General features: G+C 46.9%; 2 long non-coding RNA genes across 4 annotated transcripts; one reads left to right on the top strand and one right to left on the bottom strand.

Moving 5' to 3' along the window:
• Positions 1–4831: 4831 nt before the first annotated feature.
• On the bottom strand, positions 4832–6839 carry LOC310754802. Of its 3 annotated transcripts, none has more exons than XR_014544034.1 (3): positions 6514–6839; positions 5940–6185; positions 4832–4955 (listed from the first exon to the last, which is right to left on the bottom strand). It is a non-coding gene; the product is annotated as an uncharacterized lncRNA (long non-coding RNA). The 3 variants fall into 3 exon arrangements; XR_014544035.1 differs by having other exon boundaries at positions 5981–6185; XR_014544033.1 differs by having other exon boundaries at positions 4832–6185.
• Positions 6840–7313: 474 nt separating this feature from the next.
• On the top strand, positions 7314–8336 carry LOC310753948. Its single transcript, XR_014543522.1, has 2 exons — positions 7314–7486; positions 8235–8336. It is a non-coding gene; the product is annotated as an uncharacterized lncRNA (long non-coding RNA).
• The last annotated feature ends 13952 nt before the right edge of the window (positions 8337–22288 follow it).

The raw sequence follows: 22288 nt of genomic DNA, 5'->3' as shown, positions 1-22288 counted from the left end.
GACACCACCCTTCTCCCACCTTCCAGTTATTATTATTTATAATGAATCAAATATGTTTTTAAGCTGCCTCTTTCCACACTTAGGCCTGCTCTTTTGCTGCCACTTTCACTTAATTAAGGAGGCTTTTTTGCCGTACAGAGAGAAAGTGTGTGTGTAAAGTGCCTCTCAGAAGGAGGGGGATGTACAGACATGAAGAGCTGCTGTCGGTCAGATCTCTACTTTCCAATTTATGGCCTCGGCACATTCATTTGGAAAATGGCCATGGCTTCCTGGTAGCTGAGTGCAGGGCTAATGCGAATGCCTTCAAATTAATAGTGGCTCACACCTTTCATTATTATGATTAAATGAAGCACTGGGGGGGAGGGTTGATGGATCTACTTGGGGGGGGGGACTTAAGAGCCTGGAAGAAGCAGGATGTGTGTGCATTTTCATTTGGTTGCGTCGTGATGTCAACCTGAGATGGGGGAGAAATGGGTTTATCTATCAACCAGCTCCTGAAACAATATGGGGACCCAAGTACATCTCCTTTCCAAAAGGAAAGGAAAAGTGGAGTAGAAATAAACTTAAACAGCTTTAAAATGGAGTGAGACAAATTCACAGAGGATAAGGCTATTAGCCACAATAGCAATATTACGTTCAGTATCAGTGGTACTCTGTGTTTGATTACTGGAGCATTCAAGCAGGGGAACGCTGCGGGGCTCCCATTCCCTTTATGGGTTTCCCTAAAGTGTCTGGTCAGCCATTGTGAAAACAGGATAGGCCAGGGTTCCCAAAATACGATCTGTGGACCACCAGGGGCCCACATTAGACCTGTGGATTTGTGGTCAGAGTCAGAAGATGGCACATCCATCAAATTAAACATTTGTACTGATTTTTAATTGTATTCTTATTGCTTCTTTTTATTGCTTTTATGGTATTGCAGTTTGAATTCTATGGAATTACAACTGCTACAACAGAAGGCAGGAAAAATCGTTCGGTGGGCCACCAAGACGCTCAGCAAATTTCATGTGGTCTGAGGGTGGGGGGAGTTTGGGAGCTGCTGGAATAAGAATATGCAGGTCTCTTCTCTGATACAAAAGGCTTCTTCTTGCATTCGTATACATTTTTCTTCCAGACTGGAACTAGACTAGATGATCCTTGGGGTCCCTTCCAATTCTATGATTCTCTTTTAAAATACACACCTTGCTTTAAAGTGCAGGTGGGGAGAAGCCTCACCACCTCCTTGGCAACATTCCTGGGGCCACATGTGGGGGGCGGGGAAGAGACAAAAGCGGGCAGTGCAAGTTATGTAAATTCCAGCTTTTCACATTAGCCTGGTTTCTACACACAACCTTCACCATCCTCCCTACAGAAAAGCAAGAAGGTGGTTCGGAGTTCAAGGATGCATTGCACTGAGGGGGGGTTCAAAGCAGGGGCTGTGAGGATTATGGCCTGGGGAGAAGGGTGTGTGGCCTGCAGAGAGTAATGAGGGTCAGGGAGTGGGACCTGAAGGACCACTTTTTGAAGTCCCCCCCCTTTTTGCTTTACAACATGATCTGCTGTTTGAGCAAACTATTCACCATTGTGATAATTAAGATATTCACTATGGTGCTAAATACTCTATCCCAGGGGTCAGCAACCTTTTTCAGCCATGGGCCGGTCCACTGTCCCTCAGACCGTGTGGTGGGCCGGACTATATTTTGTTAAAAAATATGAACGAATTCCTGTGCCCCACAAATAACCCAGAGATGCATTTTAAATAAAAGCACACGTTCTGCTCATGTAAAAACACGCTGATTCCCAGACCATCCACAGGCCGGATTCAGAAGGCGATTGGGCCGCATCTGTTCCATGGACCTTAGGTTGCCTACCTCTGCTCTAGCCCCAAGTTTCTTGAAAATCACACACCCTGGGTTTTATTTGTCAACAGCTGGGAAAACACACAGGCCCCAATCTAACACACACACACACACACAGAGAGAGAGAGAGAGAGAGAGAGCACAACTGTATCTCAGCCTTCATTGCTGCCACTCACAAAGTTTAAATTTTGTTCTTTTTCCATGGCCCTCCACCCCTGGGCCTCTTGGCACGAACAGAAACATGTCCAGGAGCAAACTTTGGCCTTTTTGTGATAGCTGCTGCCATGGAACACAGGCTGTGACACATCGCATCAATGTTGTCATGTTTGGAGTGCCGTGACTTGATGGCAGAAGATGTGACAGAGCCCAGATGATGAGGGAGAAGCAGGAACGGGGAGGGGGGGCAGAGGGGGATATTCCAACATTTGCAGGCAAGGAGTGAGAAGCCATCCTCTGTTAGCGACACTTGTCAGCCTTAAATCTTTAAAAGGAGGGGGGGCATGAAGGATTGAGGGGTCCCCTACCAACATCTGACAGTTGCAAACAGGTACATCTGTTTGACTGTAGCTGGAAGAATTATCTCCAGAGGAAGAAGAGGAGGGAGATTAAGTATTACTGGTGTGGTTGTTTATCTTTTATCTTATTTACTATAGTGCCACTGGTGTGCATTTGCCCTTGACGCAATAGCATCTGCATATCTGCACTGGAATTGTTTTTAGATGTTTTCACGTGTTTAAATTGTTTTATTGTTTATTTGTTTGCCACCCTGGGCTCCTTTGTGGGGAAGGGTGGGATACATCTACCGCTACTACTGGAACTACTACAAATAATAGTCATTATATTGCTGTTGTTGTTGTTAAGAGTCTTTGCTATGTGGTCACAACTGTCCCTGTTGAATCTACACTGAAATTGAACTTACAGGCTAAATTCAGACAAGGGATGATCTCTGCCTTCTAGGAACTTACAGTGTAAGGGTCAAACTACATGCTATGCTAGGCACACTTTATTTTGTTTTATTATTTGTTAGGGTACCACTGGTGTACATTGAGCTTTACACATCAGCATGAACAGTCCTGTGCTCATTCTGATTGCTATTTAATCACTTGCCCAAGGGAACTTACAATCTAAACTGAGACGGGGGGCGGGCGGTCCCCTGTCTTAAAGCAAGTTACTGTCCAAATTGAAATAGGTGCTGGGGGAGCCTCACAACCTTTCATAATTGCTTACACCCAGTCTTCAGAACAGTGACGATTGTGGTCAATGGACGACACTCAGGAAAATTTACAGCATGCTTTCCTTGTTCAGATCTGCATAGGGAGAGCAAGTAGTTATAACTGTTTCCATATATATCCTGCCCATCTTTCATATTTTTGCAAGGTAGATCAGAGCATGCTATGGATTTTAAGAAGCTGAGGTTGAGAGGCACCTACCCCAACAAACTCCCCAGGATCATGCCTGCTCAGCTGCCGCAGAGCCTTCTGCAGACACAGAAGGAACAGCAGGTTTGCAACATCAGCCACTGTGATTGGCAGGCAGTATCAAGGCTTGGAACTGGCCCAGCTTGATATAAACATGGTGCCTTCCAGCTGTTGTTTGACTACAACTCCCATCATCCAATCCCATGTTGGCTGGGACTGATGGGAAATGTAGTCAAACAACATCACCTTGGATTTTCCTGGAATAAGACCTACTTGGGGGTTCTTATTTCTGCTCCAGAACCAGAGACTCTGGAGCACACATATCCTGGGCTTAGATTTGGGCACATCCTCCCCTTGATCTGGTTCCATCAGCCTGAGTCTCAGGCCTTGTCACAATCTCCTGGTGGGTGGTAAGCTGAAAGTGGGATTCCCCATATCCACATCTAAATCCTACCCACTGCAAATCCCCTGTGTATGCTAAGAATGGGAGGCATCTGAGGGAGATCAAGGTGGATCAAAATTATAAACAACAGAGGCCTTGCCTCCCTGCCAAGCTTTAAGAAGCCTCTTCAGCTGGGTGCTCAACACTCCTCTACCCCTCATGCTGAAAAGATGTTTCTCCTGAACGTCCCTGCTCCATCTTTCTTTGTTTTGTTTAATGATTCCTGACATCTCGTCACCATATTGTAAAGTTCCTCCTCAGCAAAGGAGGAACAGATTGTCTCCCTGACAGCAAAGGGGGGAACAGGGTGGGGGGGTAGAGAGGAGAGATGGAGCTAGAGAGAAGCTATAGCATCTCCTAAAAGTATGCCTCTCTGTTTTCTGTCAGCTCCAGAGAAATTGTTTTCAACTTCCCTTTGCAAGAGATGAGGGCCTTTGTGGAGCAAACGCACCAGGATTTCCGCAGCCTTCTTTTCTTTGACCCAAGTAACCACCGTTCAACCTCGAATCTCCACACCTCTTGCAGAAAATAGGAATCTGCCTTATAGAGAGTCAGACCACTGATCCATCTAGGGTAGCAACCAAGTCAACTTGTTTCTTGGGCATTCATCCTGATTTTTGTACACACAGAGCTTGTGAGGCAGTTATACAACAGCCATTGTCTATTGAGTATTTGCTCTGATATATTTGCTGGAAGGTAATACGATGCCACAACGAGCAATTGTTGTCCCACACAACTTGAATTCTGCAACTTGAATTTGCCAGAATTTGAGTCCCACCTCACAAACTACCAAGCAGTCTAGTTCCATATTGAGCTTTGTGATGTTCATAGGTGATTCATAGGTGGAAACCTTTGAACTCTCTGCCTGTTGACACCAGGCAGGTGCCTTCACTGTTCTCTTTTTGGCACCTGCTATAAACATTTCTGTTTAGGCAAATCAATCAGGATATGTAGAATGTTGACCTATGTTTTGATCTGTTCTTTTACTTATCACTGATTTTAGGTGTGTTTTAAATATGTGTTTTTAACAGGGTTCTCTCCCCCCCCCCCCCGACAAGTTTGCTGTTTTATTGTTATTGCAAACCACTTTGAAGTTGTTAGGTTGTTTTGTGTTGTTTTGTTTTTTACAATCAAGCAGTATATAAATTTTATTAAATACAATAAAGAAATAAATACTGTCCACACAGATCAGCAGCATCTCTCCAGGGTTTCAGGCAGCGGACATTCCCAGCTGTTGAGATTTGAAGCTAGGACCTCCTGTGTCTACAATGCAGATGAAAAAAGGCTTCACAGTTACATAGTACGTACATGCATACATAAGCATAGTAATTCTAGGTAAAGTTTGCTTAGATCATCCCCTAAATGTCCTTTTGTTTGGTTTGAGTTTCTGCCCTACAGATGCAAGTTTTGAAAAGGGTTCGGCGTTCTTGGAGGGAGAAGCCGATTTGCCCGAGCTGCTGGGCTAATATGCCTTTGTTCTGAAAACGGGCCAGAGAGGGACTCTGCTTTCCATACTTAGCTCGCCACCTCGAGGTCGTGGGAGGAAAAAGCAGCCAGAAATCCACCCACCTTCTGTGGAGCCCTGTGGAGTTGACGTTTTTTAGAATCGGAGGATTGACTTGGGCACTTATTGCCCTTTACCCCAAGGATGGGGGATAAATTCACTTTGCATTTAAAGACCAAACTCCTTAAGTTGCAGCTTCAAAAATGTGTTTTCATAAATGGGAATACAACGACCCTTTAAAAGTGGCAGTTCTCCAGATTTTGCAGTGCAGTTCTCCAATCAAGTCATGGGTATAAATAGGCAGATCCTAATGTAAAGTATGCATACGAATGCGTTATTAGTGAAAATAACAAATGCATTATATTAGGGGGAAATTATTTGCATAAAATGTGTACCTTAGGCAAAATTGCATACAAAAATGTGTCTAATAGGAAACATTCACACTTAAATTCTGACAAATTTTCCTGAGGATTTTTTAAAAAAACAGCAACACACCTCAAATTGCTGTAAATATATGGAGAACATTTAAGAATGGAAAAATAAAAATGTAGAGAAGTGAAACTGACCAATTTGTCCATCGATTGTAGGGAGTCAGAAATGCTTGCAGAGAGATTTGGGTATATGCTATTCTCTGAATTATTATCTGTTATTTGTTTTGCTATGCATTTAGATAATACAAAATGAATGAAAATTATATAAAGAGGCACAGAAACTCTTGCTGATCTACTGAAAGCTACTCAGAGGTTGAGCAAGAGATCCTGATCTTCCTCCTCCTCACCAGCCCAATTAAGTAAGTCTTCCCACTTCTCTTGCAACCAGCCCGTCTCTTCTTGGATGGCCTTGCTCCCAACCATGACCTGTCTTGCGTGGACTGTCAGCTGGAACAACAGACCTTTTTCTCTCCACAACTCAGGGTGAGTAGCAGCTGTTTTCCATACCAACTGTGGACATCAGATGTTGGGTCCCTCGGGCTATAGGGTGACCTGGTTGCAGATGGAAAGGGAAAGAGCAAGATCTGTTGGAAGGGCTGCCGAAACTCTCTTAAGACGGCAGCATCTGTCTCCCTCGTATAAGCCAGTAAATATACAGAACTTGGAGGTAGAAGGGTCTTCACAGTGTGAAACAAGACACTCACTTGTCCCAATTGGAAAAGGAGCTTTCCTGGTTATGGGGAAAAACATGAAATAGGGTGGGGGGGAGCTTTTTCAGCCCGAGGGCTGCATTCTCTCCAGTCATCTGGAGGTCACATGCCAGTGGTAGGTGGGGCCAGCCAGAGGCAAAAGTGGACAAAGAAATGAATGTGATAATTACTTTTGTATGTCAGGCTATGTTCTTCCTAATCCTCTTTTAAAGCCATCTGAGCCATCCATCACTATACCTTTTGGGAGTGAGTTCCACAGTTCAACCATTAATAACATAATTAGAGCCTGCTGGATCAGGCCGATGGCCCATCTAGTACAGCATCCTATTCTCACAGTGGCCAACCAAATGCCTGCGGGAAGCCTGCAAACAGGATCTGAGCACAAGAGTAACTCTCCCCTCCTGTAGCTTCAAATAACTGTTATTCAGAAGCATTACGGCCCACGGGCATAGCTAATTGGGGGCAGGAAGGGGCAGCTGCCCCCCATCAATAAAAATCAATAAAAATACATAGCAAACTGAGGTTATGGACCCCTAACAAAAGGCCTAACACACACCCCCAACAAAACTCCTGGCTACACCCATTTTACTGCTTCCAACTGTGGTGGCAAAGTGCAGCCATTTTGGCTAGTAACCATTGACCATCTATTAGATTCATGGCTATGCTGTTCCTCCATGGGTGGAGGCAGTATGCCTCTGAATTTCAGTTGCTGGGAACCTCAAGTGGGGAGAGTGCTGCTGTGTCCAGGTCTTGCTTATGGGCTTCTCATACACATCTGACTGCCGCCTGTGATGGACCACAAGATGGACCACTGGCCTGATTGAGCTGGGCTCTTACTATGTCCTTAGATTCTTTTGTTCACCTCCAGTGAGCCAATGAGAAGTCTTCTCACCCTTTGTGCTGATTGGAACCAATCAGAGCAAAAGGAGGTGAGTCAGCCACAGAGGATTGGCTCCTAGCGTCACTCTGGAGAAGGTGTTCAGGAAGAACACCAAGGAGTTGTTCTGTCTCCTCCAAAGCTAAGCATTCAGGAATCCAATCAACTCTCAACTTATGCAAGGTTTACATTCTGGGGGTAGTGCATATCCAGAATCACATAGAGTCAAAACACACTCTCCCTGCATCTCCAAATGCTCTTCCAAGGTGAGTGCAATGGTGGGTAGGATTGCCAACATTTCTCTCCCTAGGACCCTGCTCTGCGTTACTGGAGAGAACTGGAGGCTAACAACAACAGAAGAAGAACTTCTGCTTCTTACAGGCTCCCATTTTTCTTATTTGGCAGAGAGCCTTCAAAATTCTAAACGGGCTGGACCAGGGTGAAGTGACTGTTTTGCCTGGTTCTTAAATCCTCACACAACCTAACAGCCTGCTTTTTGACTCTAGCCGCTCCTGGAGAAAGCAGCAGGAGGAAAGGAAAGAGAGAGTGGGATAAGGGGCAATACTTAAAGAGTACTATTACAACCACACGCACAAACACAAACAAAGCTCCCCATGCTGTTCAGAGCCGTAATTGGATTAGATCTTTATTAGTTTGTCCCTTTTGGAGGGAGTAGTTGTTGGGGGGTTTGTTTTTAAACCAAACCTGGGGGGCTACATAGTGCTAATCAGGAAGGGCAGGAGTTGCCTTCTGCTACCCAGCAGGGAAGGAGCCCATTTCAATTGAGAGATTTAACTTTTACTGGCAGATAATAATGTTTCACAACCAGAAGAGCAGGGAGGGAAACTGTCAGCGTGTCAAGCACGGAAGGCTACCTTCCATTTTGTGTGTGTGTGTGTGTGTGTGTGTGTGTGTGTGTTTAATGTGTTTCATCCAGGAACGACTGATCAATTTTTTTATTTTAAAAATGCATGGCAGTAATTTCTCCTGCTCTGACTTCTGTCTTTGCCTTAGATCTGGTTGGTGGCATGTGAACCTCCCTCCAGCTCTCTATGACAATTCAAGGAGAGTTTTCAGGACTTGAGTTGCCAGATTGAAGCCCTTTGCAAGACAACAGCTACAGGATTTGAAAGACCTCAAGGAGCAGAATTGGAGTGTATAGATGTGTGCGTGTGAACCTGTGAAGTTCACTTTTTTTACCATGGGCTACTTTATAGATACTGACACACCCATCTCCATCCAGACAAACAAGAGGCATTATCAGAGCTCAAGGACACATTCCAGCCAGGTAAATACACTTGTCAGAGCTACCCTAGGTCCCAGCTCACAAAGGACCAACGCTGCTTCGTTGTTAAGTATAAAAGTCTTTATTGAAGTTCAGATTCACTTCCAGAGCCGCAGCGCGCAGCTCCACGTCTCAAGTGTCAGACCACTGATGCTCCGTCTGAGTCTCCTCCCCCTTGACACCAATTTAAGATTCTAGCCTTGCTCCACCTTCTCCGCTGCTCCTTCCTCCTCTGGGTCCGCCTGCCCGCCGGGGTTCCGCCCTTTCTAGCCTCTTCTCCCGCTGATTCCCCTGAGCCTTCTCCCTCCCTCCGGCGGGCTTTAGGAGCTGGTTCCCCATCCGGGTCTCCTGCTGTTCCGCGCGCCTGCACATTTGAACTTGGCGCGCGCGCCCAGCCAGCAGCTTTCCTCCTGACCGTTCCACTGCTGCTGTCACTGCTTCCCCCTTCGGGGGGGCTAGCTGCAACTGACCTCCCCTCCGTTGGAGGCGTGGTCAGCCCTGACTCCCTCTCTGGAGGAGGCACTGCCCCTGACACATGTGACTCTTCCCCCCCACTACGCTCTGGTGGGGAAACTGGTCCCGATCCTCCACTGCTGCTTTGGGGTTCCCCTCTGGCTCCTTGTTTCTGGTGCGTCCCCCCTGGGACCCCCCTTGCCCTGACCATCGGCGCCCCCTTCTGGGAATCTTCTGATTCGCTGGAGAAGCTCATGGAATCTCTCGGGCCACTGTCATACTCCCCTACGCTGCCCTCGGATTCTTCCCCTTCGCTCTCCCAATCCTCTCTCCCCAGTGCTCCTGCTCCTGATTCCCTGACAACACTGAAGGAAGGTGCAAAGCAGGCCTAGTGAGGGGCGTAGCCTAGGGAGAGGGTGTGTGGCCTGGAGAGAGTTCCGAGGGCCAGACAGGGAGACCTGGAGGGCCATATTTGGCCCCTGTGCCTGAAGCTCCCTCTCCCTGCCTTAACGTATTTCCGTTTAGGCTGCCTGGCCCTCTACTATTGACTCCAAGCTTCCCTTGACGTCTTAGCTCTGACTGTTCCACATGGCAGCAGCAAAATATACCAGTTCGTGGCCAGAGCCCATCTCTGAAAAGGAGACAGCAATTATACAAGTCTTAAGCACCCAGAGTGTCAGCGAGCCTTCTCTAGCCTGGTGCCCTCTTGCTGCTTTGGACTACAACTCCCATCAACCCTGGCCAGCAGCTGATAGAAGTTGGAGTCCAAATAAGCTGGAGGGCAGCAAGTTGGAAAAAGTTGATGAAATCCTAGCAAAAGGCAGGGTGGCCTATAGCATTTAGTTTTGTTGTCCTTCCCCAAGCCCAGGAGTAAAGTAATGACACTTCACAGCCTCTGGAGGGTTAGAGTGTGGTACAGTGGTTAGAGTGTTGGACTAAGTAAAATATACTCAGTCGAGAGTGGATTTCATTCTCTTTATTCAGCTCTTGGTGGTGAGGAGGAATGAAAGCTCCCCCAGAATGTCTGCTTTATATACATTATTTACACAATGGGCCCCATGTGATTGGCTAATCCAGTAGGCCAATCAGGTTGCGGATTCACTTCCACCTGGAGCTGGATTGGGTGGCTCCTGTGGACCAATCAGACTGCTGCATTCTGAATCCTATTGTTCTAGGACCAATCAGACTGCTGCACTCTGAATCCTATTGTTCTAGGACCAATCAGACTGCTGCCTTTTGGATCCTATTCAACTCAGTACATAACACTAAGTAAGACCTGGGAGACAAGAGTTCAAATCCCAACTCAGCCTCGAAGCTTACTGGGTAACCTCAAGCTAGTCACTCACTCTCACCTTAGCCTACCTCACAGGGTTATTGTGAGGATAAATCTGGGGAGGAAGAGAGAACATTGTACGCCACCTGGAGCTCCTTGGAGGAAAGCTGGAGTACTAATGTAAAAATATATAAAATAAACAATGAAAGACCTCTGACCTGCCCCACAACACGCTCACCTATGCCAGATCTCTTTCTTTTCCCAGTACATGCAGACTAATCTGCTGATCTATAGCAAGTGTTTAAGGGAAGTGCTTGACGTTTTAATGCCTATTTAAAAGGGAACATTAGATTCTAAACCCAGATTTACATGGAAATATGTAAATACATGCACACACACACGCACATGCACACACACGCTTCAGAACTCAAGGGACCTACTTTTCCTGGAGACTGTATACAGACACTATTCTAGCATTTTCAAACAGAATTAGAGTTGAAATACTTCTTGTATATTCATGTCGAGCTAATGCATAAAGATGTAAAAAACAGCCCCAGGCGTTTATGTAGATGATGCGGGAATTGCATCCGCCAAATTGTGCATCTCTTAGAAAGGAAAATTTGGGAGTTTGCAAAAAGAACATACCCTCCAACATTCTTCGGCTGAAAATGAGGACGCGTGTCTTTAGGTGTGCGCTGCCACGTAAGTCAGCTGGCTGCCTCCCCTGCTGCCCCAGCCCAGCAGCTACTCTCTCCCTTATGTCCTCCCCTCACTGCCTCCACCTGTGCGGCACCACATGCTGCCATCACAGCAGCGACGGCTTTGGCGGCAGCAGAGAGGGGCTGGCAAGAGTGTTGTGTGCATCTGCCACCTCTGCTCCAGGGGGAACTGCCTCCCCTGCGCACAAGGGTCCTGCTTCATGAGGGTTCCACTGTAAGTGCAAGCACTGGCTGTAACTCTGGCTGCAAACATCAGCTCCTCCCCTCCTCTCTGGGCTTGGCAGCAGCAGCACTAGAGCACCAAAACAGGACATTCTGGGATCAAATAGGAAACCTGGATGGCCTCTGTCATTCCGGTTTGTGCTGGGAAAATTGTGTGTGTGTGTGTGTGTGTGTGTGTGTGTGAGAGAGAGAGAGAGAGAGAGAGAGAGAGAGAGAGAGAGAGAGAGAGAAAGATTGAGAAATAATTTTGATGTGACAGTAACATTGTGAAACTTTACAGTGAGTCAGCAAGTCTGGCATACCCAAAGGAACATAGTTCAGTGGTGCTTAGCATGCAGAGTGTCCCAGGTCCAGCCCCTGGCATCTGGAAGCAGGTCTTGTGAAGACTACTCTCTCAAACTGCTTATGTAAGGAAAGGTAAAGGGACCCCTGACCGTTAGGTCCAGTTGCGGCCGACTCTGAGGTTGCGGCGCTCATCTCGCTTTACTGGCTGAGGGAGCCAGCGTACAGCCTTCGGGTCATGTGGCCAGCATGACAAAGCCGCTTCTGGCGAACCAAAGCAGCGCACGGAAACGCCGATTACCTTCCCGCCGGAGTGGTACCTGTTTATCTACTTGCACTTTGACGTGCTTTCGAACTGCTAGGTTGGCAGGAGCAGGGACCGAGCAATGGGAGCTCACCCCATTGCGGGGATTTGAACCGCCAACCTTCTGATCGGGAAGTCCTAGGCTCTGTGGTTTAGACCACAGCGCCACCCGCATAGCATTCACTTAAAGCAAATTTAAATCACTCCTCTCCCCACCCACCCCCAAAGAATCTTGGGCACTGCAATTTACCCCGTGCTGAGCTGCAGTTCTCAGCATCCTTAACCCTCTCCAGTACCAAGGGTTATTTGAGAGAGATAAACCTGAATGCTGGATTAGTCAGTAAGAGGCAGTGGTGGCCAACCTAGATGGTGTTAAAAGAGGATTAGACAGATTTACAGAGGAAAGGGCTATCCTACAGGCATTGGTTGGTCACAGTGAGAACGGGATGCTGGACTAGATGGGACATTGGCCTGATCCAGCAGTGCTCTTCTTATGTTTACATGTGGTTAATTTTTATTTTATTTTATGTAGTTTCCATGCTTTGGGATGAGATTAGTATAAGAGTCCTGGATCTGAAAAAGTGGGAGACTTGAGCATTTGCATAATGCGCAACTTACAAACAGCCTGAGTATGGCTTAAGACATAATGTGGGACTGGTGAGCACAACATCACCTGTGAGCATGGCTGAAAAATCTGCTTAATACCCTGGAGAGCTGCTACCAGTCAGTGTAAACATTACAGAACTAGCTGGACCAATGGACTGATTTAGTAGAAGGCTGTTCCCTGTGTTCCTACCCTCTTCTGTTCTGTGGCCCAAAGAAGCTGAAGTCTTTGCTCTGCAGTTTTTGTCAAATAGGGAACAAGAAACCACAGTCATTCAGGGCTTTTTGGTGGAACTTTATTTCATATGCACAAAATACATTAATATATTTTGGACGTGCAGTCCTACATGTCAGAAACAGAATATCTGGGTGCCGCAAGGCTTGTCTTTTTCTTTGTTTCATTGCAGGCAGACTTTCTCTTTTTGGAGCTTAGGAAGCTGCCTTATGCAGAGTCAGCCCATGAGTCCATCTAGCTCAGCCCTGTCTACACTAAATCCAGGGATTCTGGCAAGGTTCTCTCCCACCTCTCCCTGGGGATGCCCTTGGTAAGATCTCGACCTCACGCCCTTCCATCTTGGGGTAAAATTTGTACTCTTTCCTCCATCTGTTGTATATATCGCTTTTCTCATTATTGCGTGATTTGAAGTATAATAAAATAATAATAATAATAATAATAATAATAATAATAATAATTTCACTGTCAATGTCTTCCCCTCATCTCCAGCCCTGCCTCTTCCCCCCAGCTAGCTCAGGATGCAAATTTCCAATGCCATTACAAGGCCAAGAGTTTAAGAGGCAAGTGCTCTCTAGATGGGTCCAGGCCATTGCTGAGAACCGACAGCCGGTGTTATGGCTTGTACGGTACCATTTACAGGGCAGCTAAGCAGCTTGGTGATTGCCTCAGAGCCGGGGACACGAGCAGGTTGAACAAGCCGGCACGGCTGGGTTTTTATGGCGATGTGTCTGCCGGGGACGGCGCTTTGTGCAAGAAACAGACGTGGCTTCGTTAGAGTCCGTTTTCGGCTGGCTCAGGCTGCTGGCCTGGAAGCGATGGACGGGAGCCAAGGGTAGTTATGCAAGAGAGGGCTGGCATCGTCCTGATGCCTGCAGATAGGTCCTTTGGTTGTTGCATGTGTGCCTCTTGCAAGATGCAAGAGCACAGGAACTTAGAGCATAGGAGCGCTGTCACTGAGTATTCCTTGTTTAGAATAAAGTAAGATTCCAGTCCTCATGCTTCTAACACTGCCTTATACCAAGCCAGACCATTGGTCCATCTGGTTCAGTACCGTCTAACCTGATTGGCTCTCCAGGGTTTCAGGAAGGAGACATTCTGAGCCCTACGTGGGGATGCTGGGGGTTGAGGCTGGGGCCTTCCTCATGAAGAGCATGTGCTGAGCCAGTCAGCTATGGCTGTTCCCCTAGAGATAAAGTAAGATTTTAGTCCTCACTGCCCTGAATAAAGAGCTGGTTTTAAATAGGAATCTGGGAAGCTTATCCAGAGTCACACCCTTGCTCCATCTACTTCAGTGTTGTCCACACAGGCTGGCAGCAGCTCTCTAGGGTTTCAGACAGGGAGCCTTGCCCAGCCCTATGTGGAGATGCCAGGGACTGAGGCTGGGACCTTCTACATGCAACACAGGAGCTCTTCTGCTGAGCTATGGCATTTCCCACAAAAACAAAGTAAGTTTCCAGTCCTCATGATTCTAAATAAAGGGCTGATTCAAAATTAGAACATAAGAAATGCTGGGGATTGAACCTGGACCCTTCTATGTTCACAGCAGGTGTTCTACCACTGAGTTGTGGCATTTCCTGTAAAAACAAAGTAAGGCTGTAGTCCTTATGTTTCTAAATCAAGGGCTGGTTGAAATAGTGACATAGGAAGCTGCCTCACACTGAGACACAGACTGGCAGTGGTTCTCCAGGGTTGCAGACAAGGAGTCTTATCCCAGCTGGGGATTGCCAGGGTAGAGCCAGGAGGCACTCCTGTCTGAAATGCTGGAGAGCTGCTGCCAGTCAGTGCAAACAATACTGAGCTAAATAGACCAATGAAGTGACTCAGTATAAGGCAGCTTTCTATGTTCCTAGCTTGCAAGTTTTGCAGCATGTCCAAGCAATACATGACGTCCAGGGATTCACGGAAAGGGGGAGGTAGGACCCACATGTCAGTAACATCCTCTCTCTCTCTCTCTCTCTCTCTCTCTCTCTCTCTCTCTCTCTCACCATCCCCTTCCCCTGCAGACGCCTGGCCTCAGGTGGGTGCTCCTCTCTCCTTCCCAAGTGCTCCGACTGGCCCATGAACTTGAGACAGCTGGTTACCATATCGGCCTGTGATATGCTGTCATGTCCTATTTGCCGGCTTGCTCCCTTTCGCTGCCACCGTTGCTGGAGTCAGGCTGGTCTTTTCCAGGTCAAAGAGGATGCGTACAGTACAAAGCTGGGGGCTGGGAGCGGGGAGGATGGAAGGGATTCAGGGAAACATTGGGTTTTGCTTGCATTTCAATGAGAAATGGTTTCTCTCTGGCTGCCAGTTAGCTAATAGGCTGAGTTCAAGATGCTAGTTCTAGTAGAGAAAACCCTATACAGCTTGGGACCAGCATGCCTGAAAGGTTGTCTCAGCTCCTGCACTTCTTACCAGGAAGTCCATTTGACACAATATTGGATTTTAGTGTTGTGGTGTCTGCCCCTTGCAATGCCTTCTCCTTAAATATTAGACTGGCACAGCCTCTGTTGTCTTCTTGGCATCTACTGGAGTAGGATTCCAACTCCCATCAGCTCCAGCCAGCAGGGCTAGTGGTCAGGAATGATGGGACTTGGAGTTCAGCAACACATCCCCTAGCCCGGCGTTAGGATTTGAGTGATAGCTCTGAGGCTAGGCAACAATGGCCTGTTTTGGGTGCCTCTGTAAGCCTGTGAGCAGCCTGTGATCTGCTAGGGCAAATGGGGCACTGCCCCACAAACCTCGGCCTGCCTTCCTCCAGACCCTGACCTGCCTGCCTTCTTTTATTCATACTCTTATTGATTAATTACATTTAAACCCCACCTTTTTCTCCAAGGAGCTTGAAGCAGCATACATGATTCTTCTCCTCTCGTTTAATGCCCCAAACAACCCTGCGGTCAGACAGAGAGGCACTGGCTCAGAAACGGCCAGTAGGCTTCATGGCTGAGAGGGAATTTGAACCCTGTCCTCCCAGATCTTAGACCAATGCTCTAACCCAGGGGTCAGCAAACTTCTTCAGCAGGGGGCCGGTCCACTCAGACCTTGTGGGGGGCCGGACTATATTGGTGGGGGGGGATGAACGAATTCCTATGCCCCACAAATAAGCGAGAGGTGCATTTTAAATAAAAGCACACATTCTACTCATGTAAAAACACACTGATTCCTGGATCATCCACAAGCCAGATTTAGAAGGCGATTGGGCCGGATCTGGCCCCCGGGCCTTAGTTTGCCTACCCATGCTCTAACCACTATGCTGCACTGACTCAGCAGTGTGGCTTACCTACATCCAGCTCCACCTGTTATTGGCTCTGGCTCCCACTATTGTGGTGGTCCCTGTTTTCTGCCTTACAAGTTCCACTGGGCACCTGCCACCAGCTTCTTCTTAGAGGTCCTCCCCAACACCTTGCCCAGTTGGCACTTGTCCCAAACAGAAGCCCAGCCTCAGGCAGCACAGGGAGTGAGCGTGACTCTGTTTACCCCTGTTAGCTATGGGAATCCCTTCAACCTCTCCTTGCATAATTCAGGCACTGTTTTTTTTGATGCTCTACATTTTATTAAACATTTTTTTCCGCATTATATTTTATAGCCCTCTCAGGAAGATCGTAACACTACAGAGAAATTTTTACATAGGCAGTAAGGAATCAATCCAGCTTACAATCACAATATGCAGAACATCGTGGTGAGGCAGTCTTCCCTGAATAACTGCACAATGAAGTTAGCAAATATGAGGATGGAAAAGAAGAACCGGGGCGGGGGGGGGGGGAAGGCATGCGGAAGCACACACAAATTAAAGGAAAATTGTAATTCTGCCAATTTTTATGGCCTGAGAGTTTCATCCCTTGATTTCTCCCATAGAAAAAAGTTGAAAGATGTTGACACAGTTTGCATGACGGCTGTGCAGGGGGGAAGTAAATTCCACACTAAGGATCGTTAGGAGAAGGATCAAAAATATAAATGCCAATATTGAAACACCTGTTAGTAAATCTGATGAGCAACCACACTTGGAATACCGCATGCAGGTCTGGTCACCCTCATCTTTAAAAAAAAAGATATTGTAAAGTCGGGAGCCAGTGTGTTGTAGTGGTTAGAGTGCTGCGCTGTGATTTGGGAGACCGGGATTCAAATGCTCACCCCACCATGAAACTATGCTGGGTGTGACTCTGGGACAGTTACTGTCTCTCAGTCTAACCAACCTCACATTGATCGCTCCAATGGAAATCAGGCAGTCTGCCATGATTAACGCAGCCCTGCTGCGCTTGCGAACTCATCATACATTTAAAGCACATTATCACACCCCCAAAAAAATACTGGGAACTGTAGTTTTCCAGCACCCTTAAAAACTACAGTTTCCAGGAATCTTGGGAAGTGGAGCTTGTGTTTTAAATGTATGGTGTATGTGTGCAGTCTGTAACACAGTACTAACATTCCTGGCCAACAAACTAAAGAAGAAGACACAGCGTCATAGACCCAGTGTGTAGTTCCGATGGACAAGGAGCAAAAATATGTTACTTTCTCGAGGCTCCGCAAGCAGCTGGTCTGTGTTGCCTTCACTCTCCTTGCTGACAGGCTGGCGGTGCAGGTGGTTTTCTGCCTGGCTTGTGATCATCAGGACTTCTAATGAACCCAACGGCTGCTCTGCCCGGTGTCAGCCAATGGGAAGGGGCCGCGCTGAGCAGACTGGCGCAGGAATTATTAATATTCCAAAGAACGGACAGCAGGCTGGGTGGGTTAGCCTGAGGGAGGCAGCAAGTTGAAGGTATGGTTACCATGAGCAGTGATGAAAAATTGAAAAGCTGGTTAACGTCTTTGAAGCTGTCCTCAGCTTGGCCCAGCACATAGATGGGGGTGGGAGGCGTTTGAGGGTGGAGCGAGAGTGAGGGAGAGGGGGAGAACCAGCAGGGGATCAACTGCAGTGAGTTTAAGTCCACAGTCATTCCATACATTTAAAGCACTACGGTGCCACTTTAAACAGTCATGGCTTCCGCCAAAGGATTCTGGGAGCTGCTGTTTGTTAAAGCACTGAGTGTTGATTGGAGGCCCCTGTTCACCTCACTCAGATCCCATTCCCAGAGTGGTTTAACAATTGATCCCTCTTCCCAGGGAACTCTGCGGATTACTTTTAGCCCTGGGACAGGAATCTGGATCTCCTAACAGCTCACTGCCCTTAATGAACGACTCTCCAAGAATTCTCCATGACTGTTTGAAGTGCTATCATAGGTGCTTTAAATGTGGCTGTGGCCTAAAACATCCCACTGCAATATGGGACGTGGTAGGCCACACATGAGGTTGTAGGGAGAATCATGGCTGGTTTGTATTCTCCATACATGGTGCATGGAACAAGGAAATGACTTATGGAAACTTGCCCAGTGATAAGGACTCCCAAGGAGGCCACAATTTGAAATGCCTCACCAGCCTTCACCAACCTAGCACCTTCTAGAAATTTTGGACTAGAAATCCCATCAGCCCCAGCCAGCACTGGCTGAACTCAAGGCTCTTTTATACTCTCCCCTTCTTCCCAAGTGCATTAGAAGCAGCTTTTGTGGGAGGGAAATTATTTCCAAAAGAACCATGAGCATGGGGTCCCCGCAACCTATAGAATGCAAACTGGAGCCCTAGCTGTACAGTACATTTAAAGCAGTATCATACCACTTTAAATAGTCATGGCTTCCCCCAGAATATCCTGGGAACTGTAGTTTGTTAAGGGTGCTGAGCGGTGTCAGACAACCATCATTTCCCCACACAGAGCTACAATTCTCAGAGTTCTCTGAGAAGAGGGATTTATAGTTAAAGCACCCTGGGAACTGTAGATCTGGGAGGGGAATAAAGGTCTCCTAACAACATCTGGAACCCGTAACCAACTACAGTTCTGTCTGATCTAATTGGAGACATATTTTTAGTCAATTAAAGGGTTTGTTTTTGCTTTGTTTTGTTTTTAAATCATGAATCTAATCAACAAATTGATTAAAAGTCACAGTGCTACACATGGTCATTTTATTTATAATTTATCTCGCTTGCAGAGGGCACCGCTCTCCCCCTTCGACCCAAGTGTTGTCATCTAAGCCACATTTTTTTAAAAATTCCCAATTGTGAGCTCTTTCAATTAGGCAGCACAAACACTCAGGCGGCTTGATGTGTTCATTAGCGAGACACAGCCTCGTCACCGAGTGACAGGCCAGATGACAAACTGTCTAGAGGTTCTTCCAGGGGATGAGGAGAACCTCTCACACATCAATATGGAGACATGGGCAAAACACAGGACTCAAGAGGACGTGCTTGAGGTGTAAATTTGTGAGCCAGTGCTGTTCACTAGAGCTTTGCACCTGAACCTGCTCAGACGGTCAAGGCACCCATCCAAATAATAAGCGTCCCCTACATGTGCAAAGTTTATTTTCTGCACCACTTATGAATGCATGTATCATGTATGTGTGCATGTATGTATGTGTTACTAGCTGCCTCATACCTGTCATTGCTCCGGAATTCAAAGAAACCCCAAAAAATCACTGCAATCAGTTAATCAAGCTGCAGTTTTGAAATCTGCAGTTAAAGAACCGTGAAATTTTGAAAGCTTAAGTCTGGCATTTTGATTCAAAACCGTGTCCAAACATGGTAGAAAAACTCCGTCAGGAACCTTCATGCAAAATTTGGTAACGATATCGTAAGAAGTATCCAAACACATGGTGAACAAACAACTTACCAAAATATATTGTTATGGATTGTGGAGAGCAGTCTAGATTATACCTGTGGGTCCAAGTCCAGTGAGGTTTAGATGAATCTAGTAGAAAAGGCTGCTGAACTGGTCAGCCCAGTTTATAATGGCCTTGGCTGGCTAGTTAAGTACCACAATTTACAGGCACAAAGAGGTGGTCAAAGACACAGATCAGTGGACCTTCTCCTGCCCCACCTGGCTGGATGCTACAATCATCCTACAGCAGAGAACATGAGAGCAACTCAGGTACTTGTTCTTTCATAGACACACATATACAATGGTACCTCGGGTTACGTACTTAATTCATTCCGGAGGTCTGTTCTTAACCTGAAACTGTTCTTAACCCGAGGTACCATTTTAGCTAATGGGGCCTCCCGCTGCCGCTGCGCCACCGGAGCACGATTTCTGTTCTCCTCCTGAAGCAAAGTTCTTAACCCGAGGTACTATTTCTGGGTTAGTGGAGTCTGTAACCTGAAGCGTCTGTAACCTGAAGCATATATAACCTGAGGTACCACTGTATATATATGATCATGGGTTCTCTCCAGCCAAGTTCTACTCAGAGTAGACCGCTTGAAATGAATGTATCTAAGTTAGCCATGTTCAGTGTTTCCAATGGGTCTGCTCAGAATAGCTCTACCACTGGATGCCATGCCTCATCCTCATCCTCATTCTGGGGGGACGCAGGGGGACGCATACCCCTAAACATTTTGTGAATCTTTGTACTTTTGTCCATTTTCTGTATTTATTTTTCCCTATTTGAACTACAAAATGGTGATTTTCTTGAGTCAAAACAGAGTACCCGTAAACATTTTTAAAAGGAAAAAAGCACTGGATGGTGGTATTTATGAGTTTTAGCCAGTGCTGGTCCTACTCAGAGTAGGCCCACCAGAAATAATAGACATGACTACCTCTGCTTTGTATGCAGAGGCCCTAAGTTCAATACCAAATGGCATCTTCTGATAGGGTTGTGACTGAGTGACTCCTGCCTGAGGCCCTGGAAAGCTGCTGCCAGTCAATGTCAACAATACTGAGCTAAATGGACCAATAGTCTGACTCCATATAAGGCAGCTGCCTATGTTCCTACTGTAGATGCCATTTTTCCCCCAACTTTTGCATTGTTTCAGTTTTATGAGAGAGAGAAAAGTGTGTCTCAGCGTTCAGGAAGTTTGGGGAACGATCCCCCTGGGGAGCAGGCCAGCCTTCCATCGCTGGACTGAGCACATTAGTCAAGAGGAGACACACGCTTGCGAAATGTATTCGGTGGAGTCTCCGGAGGCCGGCGCAAATGCTGAGCTTTTGAAATTCAACCTAGGCAGATGGCTGGCCGGCCACTTCGAGCCATCGGCTGTGGGAAGTGGAAGGCCGCGCACACTCCTGCCAGAGACAGAGAGGGTGGGAGGCATTGTACACACAATACATTTAAAGCACATTTCCCTGCACCCCAAAAGAATCCTGTGAACTGCAGTTCACTCCTCGTAGAACTACAGTTCCCAGCACCCATTAACAAACTTTAGAGGTGTGTGTGTGTGCTTTATTTGTATGGTGTACAGTCATACTTCGTGTTGCGTTTGCTTCAGGTTGCGTCCCGCAGCAACCCGGAAGTGCTGGAAAGGGTTACTTCCGGCTTTCGCCACTTGCACATGTGCAGAAGCGCTAAATTGTGGTGTGCCTACAAGCGCCAAATCGCGCCGCGCACCTGCGCAGATAGGGCACTTCAGCTTGCGGGCTTTTCATGTTGCGAACGGGTCTCCGGAATGGATCCCGTTCACAACCAGAGGTACCACTGTATATGCAGTCTCTAGAGAGTGCAAACAGCCTTGCATGTTTGTGCCTTAACTCACTGGCATCATCCTTAACTTACAGAATTATGGAATTGTAGAGATGGAAGTGTCCCAGAGGGCTGTCTAGTCCAACCTCCTCCAAAGCAGGCATAAATACTTACTTTCATGACTTAAAGTGACTTAAAATATTCTTACTCCACTTTGCAACTAAAAGGGCTCTCAGAAAGGTGCACAAATAAAGGGGGAAAGCAATAAAGCCACAAATACATAGCCACATTGTGATAGCAATAGCACACACAATAACAATAGCCTTCAGCAGTGGCGTAGCGTGGGTTGTCAGCACCCGGGGCAAGGCAAGTAATATGCGCCCCCTAACCCGTGGATTTGCGTCCCCTAACCCTAACCCCTAGATGTTGCGCCCGGTGCGGCCGGCCCCCCTGCACCCCCCACGCTACGCCACTGGCCTTCAGCATCTTTGAGTGCAGCGGCATTTGCTTGACACAAGTGCTCAATGCTACAGAATGCAGTGTTCTTGAGAATCTCAGGCTAGTGCTTTGTTTTGTTCCTTAGTTCAGATGTTCAGCCCTCAAGGCTGTGCGAGTAAGGTTCTAGTCCATATGGTCCTGAATACAGAGCTAGTTTTAAATAGGAGTATAGAAAGTTGCCTGACTCATGTCAGGACAATGCTTCACCAAGCTCAGTATTGTCCACACTGACTGGCAGCAGCGGTCCAGGGTTTCAGAAAGCAGGTCTTCCCCAGCCCTAGCTGGAGATGCCAGAGACTAAACCTGGGAGCTTTGGCTTGCAAAGCAGGTGCAGCCACTTCTGACACTACAAGGATCCTGATGATTGCTTTCACTCAGTTTGCAGGAAGGAGCCTACCAGGAACAAACTGCCCATTTGTGGTAGACCAATAACTCTTACTGCAGTGTGCAAGCCCAACCTAGATTAGAACTAAGTCTCGTGATTCACGTACATTGTCCCAGTAAGTTTCAGTGAGCCTGACATTTTTGGAATCTCACGCTTTTTGCTGCTCATGTGTGTCTCACCTCTTGCTGGCTAGCACAGCTCTAGAACAAGCATACACTTCTCCCAAGTCAGCAAATGTACGTCTGGTATCCCATGTCAGAAGTCTAGATTTTGGCCAATATATATATATATATATATATATATATATATATATATATATATAAAAAGCTCAGCAACTTTTTCACTTCTGGGTT

Source organism: Podarcis filfolensis, assembly GCF_964270895.1.
Source record: "Podarcis filfolensis genome assembly, chromosome: Z".
Classification (NCBI taxonomy): domain Eukaryota; kingdom Metazoa; phylum Chordata; class Lepidosauria; order Squamata; family Lacertidae; genus Podarcis; species Podarcis filfolensis.
Note: the sequence above shows the minus strand (reverse complement) of the source record. Positions and strands in the feature narration are given on the sequence as shown.